Source organism: Gavialis gangeticus, unplaced genomic scaffold, assembly GCF_001723915.1.
Source record: "Gavialis gangeticus isolate Ggan-Ray unplaced genomic scaffold, GavGan_comp1, whole genome shotgun sequence".
In the NCBI taxonomy this organism is placed as follows: domain Eukaryota; kingdom Metazoa; phylum Chordata; order Crocodylia; family Gavialidae; genus Gavialis; species Gavialis gangeticus.
Genome location: NW_017729031.1, coordinates 91,098,807 through 91,106,849, shown reverse-complemented (window position 1 = coordinate 91,106,849; position 8,043 = coordinate 91,098,807).

The following is an 8,043-nucleotide window of genomic DNA, read 5'->3' as shown; positions in this document are numbered from 1 at the left end:
TTAAACATATGCTTAAATCCCATTTCTGAACAAAGGGTAAAGAGTCCTGTTACAAGGACTATAAACCACTTAAGTCTCATAGAGCTTAGTTGGGAAGATCACGATTAGACCCTTTTTCATTTCACCCCCCTCCATGTTCCCAACTCCAGGGATGGGTAGCACCATCAAAGGACGGTCCCTCATCTCTTTATAATAAATAAAGACTTGATGCCTGGACTAACAACTTTTTCATGAGAACAGACTTTTGTTTCAACCTAGGAAACACCTTACTAATTGCTCATCATAGTCACTGTGGATCATCAGAACTCTGAATGCCTGTTGTCTTGCATTTTCCATGCACTACAGTGTTGAAGAACGTGCTGGCAAGAGACCCCCTGCAAAGAGAATTGCATTGTCTGAACCATCAGTAGCACCTTTTTTATGCAAATCAAACAAGGAACTCAAGAGTCCATGAGAATAAAGCTAAATAGGCTGTGTTTCTGAAATCTGGCTGACAAAGAAATGTGATGTTACAAAGAACTAGCAGGCTTTATTATGCATAAAATTCAACCCATGTAGAGTCCAAGTTGCCACTTTAGTCCTCGTCTGAGGGCTGATGTAGTACTGAAGTAGTACACAAACCCGGCACAACCTATGCCAAGGGACAAAATTTCACCCAGACAGAATGAACTGGCAGAAGCTCAAGGGGACGGTCATTAATACTGATATCATGAAATAACCACCCAGAGGCTCCAATTGTAATTGCTTTCACTGTACACACACAGTGGGAGCCAGCCTATTGCCAGATTGCTTGAAATCTAAATAGAAACCACAGACCCAGGGCAGGAGAGAAAGCAGAGTTGCAGCAAGGTGGAGTGATTTGTCCCAGGTCATAAAACAAATCAGTGGTTCCTGAGTCCAATTAAGCGACACCTTGTTTTTAAATCCAAACTAAGAAAGTCCTAAATATTTCCTATATATTTAAATTATTTTACTAAAAATGCAAGATCCATAAATTCATTCCTTTTAACCAGGCTTCTCTATTTCCCCTCAAACAAACTGTTGCTAATCATAGATTATCTCCTACCACAGCTTCGGAGACTTATAGAAAATGTATGCACTCTCCCAGGTGGATTCAGAAGTGAATCAACATAGGTAGCACTGGTAACATTGGAAATGTCTACATGTGTATTTACACGTGCCTAAACTTCATGCACCTTTGCTTAAGGATCATTAAGATGATTTAGGCACGTGTATACACATGGACATCTTAATGCACATTAAGGCACATTACATTTAGGCATGAATAGCTAAGTTGCATTAGTGCATGTGCAGAGGCACTAATACACATTAATATGGTATATGTCCATTGACGCATACTGCATTAATGTGCGTTAGTCCATCTACACCTGCACTAATGCAACTTAGCTATTTGCACCTAAATTTGATACCTGTATGAAATTTAGGCTTGAATATCCTAAAATCACCATTTTAAAGGCACATGAAGGATTGTGCACATGTAGAGCATGCCCTTAGTGCACCTTCAGTTGGGCTATTATGCATTAATACTCATGTACAGACATGCCCATTGAGTACCATTCATGCCTTTGAGAGGCAAAATGCAATTTGGCTGGGCCTTAGACATCTAACTGCTACCTAGGCCCCTGCTACATGTTACAAATATTACACAATTAACTAGTTAATTGCACAACAAATTTAGACTAGTCACACATGCAAAGTAATTATCACATGATAAAAATGATGATCCAGCTATAAAAAGAGCCAATCATCTATAAAGTTAGTGCTTGGAAGTGTGTAACAACTTTATAGCTGGTTTCTATCCAGCTTTAATTTGAACATGTAGCAGGGCCCTTAGACGCATCATAGCTGAAGTAGACTTTTTATCTTAGGTGTGTTCACTGGGGAGAGGGAGAGAAATGGAAAGTTCTTTCCATGTTCAGAAGCAATGATCACTCCCCCTGAGGTTGTGCAATGGAGGGAATAGTAGCTGTTCCTTTATCTGTCAGCTCACACTTGCTGCCAGGACCAGCAGTTCCTGTTGGAACTCAGCTCTGCTAAAGATAGGAAACAGTGAAATCTCCTTTCTGATCACTCTGCAATTCTGTCCTTCACTGCTATTACCCAACATCCAGACATGCAACTTTTCTTCTGCATTATCAGCCATCCCTTTCAGCTCCCAATCCTTCCCCTAATGAATTCATTTGCAACACATCAGGCACTATGCAGTATGAGTTCCCCTCTGAGTTTGATGTGCTAATAAGGGTCTCTTTTAGGCTCTGTCTCTTTTACTCAAAGTGTTGAGGTTTTGTGCTTTTAACTTTCCAAGTCCCCAGTTTAATCCCTGGTGCACTGGCCAATATGGCAGTCATCATGGAGCTGGGCCAGCATTTGAATAGCTCAGACCCTGAGACACAGAGGGCAAGCTTCCTTTGTCCAGGGGCAGCATACAGCCCACAAGTCAAAAGCTCTGGCCCTGGTACACTCTCTGAATTCAGACCTGGGACAGCAGGGCTATGTGAAGCTTCGGGTGCTGATTTGATTTGGAGGAGATATGGTCCAATTCATTGGCCGAGTCTCCAAATCTGAATTGAATCGGGACCAATTAAAAGGTCCAAACTGATTCAAAGCTCTCCAAATTGATTCTGAAAAGATTTGGAGAGCTTCGGTGATTCGGGCAGTCCCTGCCCACTGCAGCAGGGAGCTGGACCCAGACTCTGAGCTAGTAACTAGGGGGCAGGGGAGGGGCTGGAGGAGGGGGGAGGGGACCATGGGGGGACCCCCACCAGGCCCCATCCCCTGCCCACTCCTCCAGCCCCCCTGAGTGCCCCACAAACCCTGCCTGCTCCCCCAACCCCATCAATGGCTGCCCCGCCCAGCCCCAGCTCCAGCCCTTTAAGAAAAAACAAAACAACCTCCCCCCACCCCAGACTCATGAGCTCCTTCAGTGGCCTCAGGGCTTTGGGGGCTCATAGAAGAGCTCCCCATGCATCACAGGGCAGCAGGGGGCAGCAGGAATTGCTCCCCTGCCGGGCAGGAGCCAGTGACTCTGGGTTTTGTTTTTTTTCTTAAAGGACCAGGAGCTGGTGTGGGTGGGAAGCCATGGGGGGGATGGGACAGTGGGGGGGGCTGAGGGGGCTCGTGGCAGAGCACCCCATGTGGCATGGGGCATTGGGGGGCAGCAGGGATCACTTTCCACCGGGCAGGAGCTGGTGAGTCGGGGCTTTTTTTCAAAGAGCCGGGAGTTTGGATGGGCGGGGCAGCCACTGACGGGGCTGGGAGAACGGGCTGGGGATGGGGCCTGAGTGTTTTGGAGATTCACCTGATTCGGCAGCAGCTGAATCTAGGAATCAGATTTGGCCGAATCGATTCAGGACAGTGATTTGAATCACCAAATCGAATCACTGTCCCCCGAATCAGCTGAATCCAAATCCAAAGTGAATACTAGCCACTTTGCACAGGCCTATGGGACAGTGACAGTGTTGCTGAATCCTTGAAGAGCTGAGTGGCATTAGCCTATAGACGATAATTGAAGAGAGGAAATCTGCTTGCAGAAACATATCCTCTCAAACAGTTAGACTGAAACTGTGATTTCTCTGGCTGGACCTTGGTAGAGGGAATTTAGTTTCAATAGGCATAACCTGCTGTGACAGCATAGTTCAGTTTACTGTGCATGGCATGACATGCACCCAGTCAAGGTATCTCTTGTTACAGACTTCCTTTGTGAAGTGGACTTTTCTTAAGGAGCAACTGGGTCATTAAACTGAAACTGCCACGAGAGCAAGGGCTAATAGCTGCCTAGCACATGTCAGCCTGCTCTGCTGGGACTGTAATAGTATTGTGCATCTCTCATCTCAGAATTCCTTCCAGTCTTGAGTGACAAAAAAAGTCTTTCTGGGTGCATCACTCTCAGCAGATGCTTCTTCAGTGCATTAGTATTCTCTTCTAGCTCTTTTGCTGCTGGCAGTGTTACGCTAGGCTATGTCTGGCTCCACACATGGAAAGCAGATGTTTCAGCAAACCTGCTTGTAGCAGCAATCTTGTCTAGGACAGTTTGGCTTTTTGTGAGACTCTGGACAGTGCCAGGGGTAGATAATGCAAGAGGGAGGGGGAGAGAAAGAATCTCTCTTTAGCTAAACCAGCTCAAAAAATATTGAAGCCTTAAAAAAGAAGCTGAGACCAAATCAAGCCTTCCACAATGACACAGGCTTTTTGCACTCAAAATTATGGACCAGCTCCTTGAGGGAGAAGCAGATGTGAGTCTGCAACCTTGTCCTTCAAAGTCAGAAGTAATGTCTGACCAGCTGTAGGCCATTTCCAATAGCTTTAGGTGACTGGTGAAGAAAAGTCTGACAGAGAGCAGCTAAGGACTCATATAAATGGATACATGGGCATTGCCCCTCCCTGGAACGTAATAATGTCCACGCAACAGTCATCTCTTCCCTTATCACCTTCTTTAGATTTGACAGTCACAAGAAACTCCCTTTTGCTATTGCTCATCTTCAGGAGATGGGGCTAAATGAGGCTAGGTTTCTGAGTCAAATAAATTTTTAGGGAAACAGTAATCACTGAGTGGGATTCTCTGGTAAGATTAGTTGATTAGAATGGTCACTTTTTGGCCTTGATACCATTCAGTCACACCCCCATTTTGAAATCCTGATAGGCATGCTCTGAGGACAGACAATGGAATCTGCCTGTTTTCATTCAGACTGTTACGTCCCCCATTGAGGCCTCTCTCCATAAACACCTCATTGTGTTAAATGTCTGATCCAAGTTTATTAATGTCAGTGGAAGCTTTCCTCTCCGTATCGATGTTTTTCAGGTAGAATTGATTGGAAAAAAATACAATGACCAATACACTTTACTGCCACTGATTAATAATTAATGCATCTTGCTCAGTAACTGTGTGAGCCTCCTATTGCTATCAAAAGGGACAGGAACTGTGGTTCTTGGAAGAATGGAGAAGACTAGAATCAGCGTGGGTAACAGTGGAAGACAGAGCAGCAGGGTGTCCAAAGGTCTGAGGATATTTTGCCTCAAATGAAGAATGGAATGCAGGAAGGAAATTAGCAATAGTCCTAGTTGGACTACAGCCACACACATGATTCCAACAATCAAATTTGACTGCTGGCAACTTATGGAATGACTACACCAAATGTCTCTACAATATCATACTGGATGATGACTGTCTGCACAAAATTCTCATGGAAATGCCCGCAGTATCAGAGCCATTGTCTATGAAGTGCTCTGAACATGAAAAGCGCCACGTATTATCAGTTGAGGGTCGAATGTGCTTCTTCTTAAGGTAAAACAATAGCAACTGTAGCAGTGTAATAAAAAGCAGAGCAAGGATTTCCATTGCAAGAGCATTTCAAAGGGATAACAGTTATTTCTGAGAGCCCAGAATAATTGCTAAATAAAACCTTCATAGGATGTAAAGGAAGTTGATTTTAAGCAAGAAAGGTAACAGGACCTTTATTATTCACAGTGTTATAAACATCAGATGTCAATGTTTTGGGGGGAAAAGCACCAGTGAATGAATGTTAATATAACTTTGATTAACTTTCCATTAGGATAAATTGTTCAAGAGAGTCTCTTTGCTTTTAACATTTTAGAAGTTTAAAAATGAGCCTGGTCAATTTAACCTTTTCTCTACATATTTGGAGAGTTACATAAAATTAATTCCAGTCTCTTTTGGAGAGGAAAGATACTGTCTTTAATGAAAACCTTCACTGATAGCTTCCCAATTTTCACAGGACCTTTCATGATAAGACTGTGAGCTTGGGAGTCACCTGCTGGAAGTCACTTGGGCTATTTGTGAGCAAATACTTGTCACCATTACCTCATCTAATGAGCCCTGCCCCCAAAGTGACACTCAAACTAGGAAATTCAGGTAAGCACTTAAGGACATGCTTAACTTCCAGACTTTGATTTTCAGTGGGCTTAAGTATACATTTACCTCTCAAAGACGGATGTTTCCCTGATTCTCATCTGTAACAAGACACTGAGCTTTCTTCTAACCGGCCCCTAGGATACCAATACTCATGGGAAGAGGGTGGTTTAATTGAAACAGGGGACCTGGTGACCATCTATAAACTCACTCGGGGGGGACCAGAAGGGTTTGGGGGAGACACTGTTTCCCCTAGCGCTCCCTGGCATAACAAGGAATAATGGACACAAATTATTGGAGAGTAGGTTTAGATTAGACATCCACAAGAACTACTTCACAGTTAGGGCTGCTAGGAGCTGGAACCAACTTCCAAGGGAAGTGGTGCTGGCTCCTACCCTGGGGGTCTTTAAGAGGAGGCTTGATGCCTACCTAGCTGAGATTGTTTGAGCCCAGTTTTTTCTCCTGCCCAGGCAGGGGATTGGACTTGAAGCTCTACAAGGTCCCTTCTGACCCTACTTCTATGAATCTATGATTCTATGAAACATCTTGTGATCAGATTTGCAGCCTGTGGCTGTGGATAAGTTAACAGTCTATAAGTGAAGGCAAGCTGGATTCACCTGCGGGGAGAAGAAGAGGCAGAACTTGAAACATCTAGCCTAACCTAACATAAATATTTAGATTAGAAATGATGAAGAAACCACCTAAAGGCAGTGTGTTTGGCAGCCTGACGCATTAATGAATACTACAATGCCATAAAATCCCAGCAGCATTAAAACAACCCATTCAGCAGGATTTTGGGCAGTCAGACACCTACAGAAACTCCTTTCTACCGTTTCAATGCTGAGGGAAGCAAATGCTGACCTCTATCCAAATCTCCGACTGAACAGATGTCTTTTGCAGCCTGTATGGAAGATTACCGGATTTGGGCTATTTTGAACTGAGGTTAAAAGCAGGTTCCAGGGTCCCAAAACCCTAACAGAGAATGGCTGGCCAGCCATCCCCCGTTTCTTTTTTACAGGGACGAGGCTGCAATTTTGCAGATGTGCAGTCAAAATTAAGTGGACCTACTCTGCTTCTGTTACCAGTGGCAAGTGACCTCACTCCTCAGTGAACTAGCCTGGTTGATTTTACTGAAAGTGCTCATGCAGTGGTAAGAAGACCTCTTTTGCAGGGTGGGGAGAAATGGTGCAGCAGATTAGAATGGACCTGTGCTCAGTTCTCTATTAGCATAACTTCCTGTACAGCTCCAGCTGGTATAAATAATTCCTCCAGCAGCTTTGAAGGGAGTGGATGAGGCAGGCAGGGTACCTGCACATGTGTACTTCTGAGTAAGATGTCTAAATTATCTTTTTAAATTTAATCAGCAAGTCATGTCCTTGGATCCTGAGAAAGGCTGGCCTCTTCGATACGAGTAGGTTCAAAGCAAGTGGTACAATGTAAAGTCAAAGCAAGACTTGAGGCCAGGGACTTGCTTACAAACCCTCCCCTCCTCTTTCCCCCTCTGCACCTGCACAGCTCTCCTCTGGTATTGTTAATCACACAGACGGCACCTCATAAACCTGCCTGGAGACCCTGGATTTGAAAACGGAGTTATTCAGGCAGATTTACAGAGTGATGTCTGTTTGACTGACAGCTGTTGCTGCTTTATGGAAAACCTAGCACATGTTCACACTATAAAATAGGAACAATAGCTTTGAAAATTTTTGGGGGGGAAAAAAATAAAAGGAACACCTCTTTTGTGCTAGTGTACTTGGAGAAAGAGACTCTTTTATTCTGACTATTACCAAATCATGTTAAAACAGTTAGGCGCTGATCCAGCAGCTTATTCAAGCACTGGCTTAACTCTGGCTTCAGTGGGACAAATTTAAGTAAATACTTAAGTGACTTGCTGGATTGCTGCCTCTGTAAATTTACTTTTAGCCAGCTTCTGGCTCATCTAGGTGAGGTGAGTTGATTTGAAATATAGAACTGTTCTTCCTAAATCCCAATAAGGGACGGTACAGGGAGAGCTCCAAGAAGCAGCTGGTATCTAGGAGGAAAGAATGTGACTGTCCCAAAAATGCATTACTTACCATCACACTGAACCAGCTGTGTCACAGCCTCTAGTACAGTTTAAGAGTCTGATCAAAGACTACCAGAGTCAATAGAAAATTACA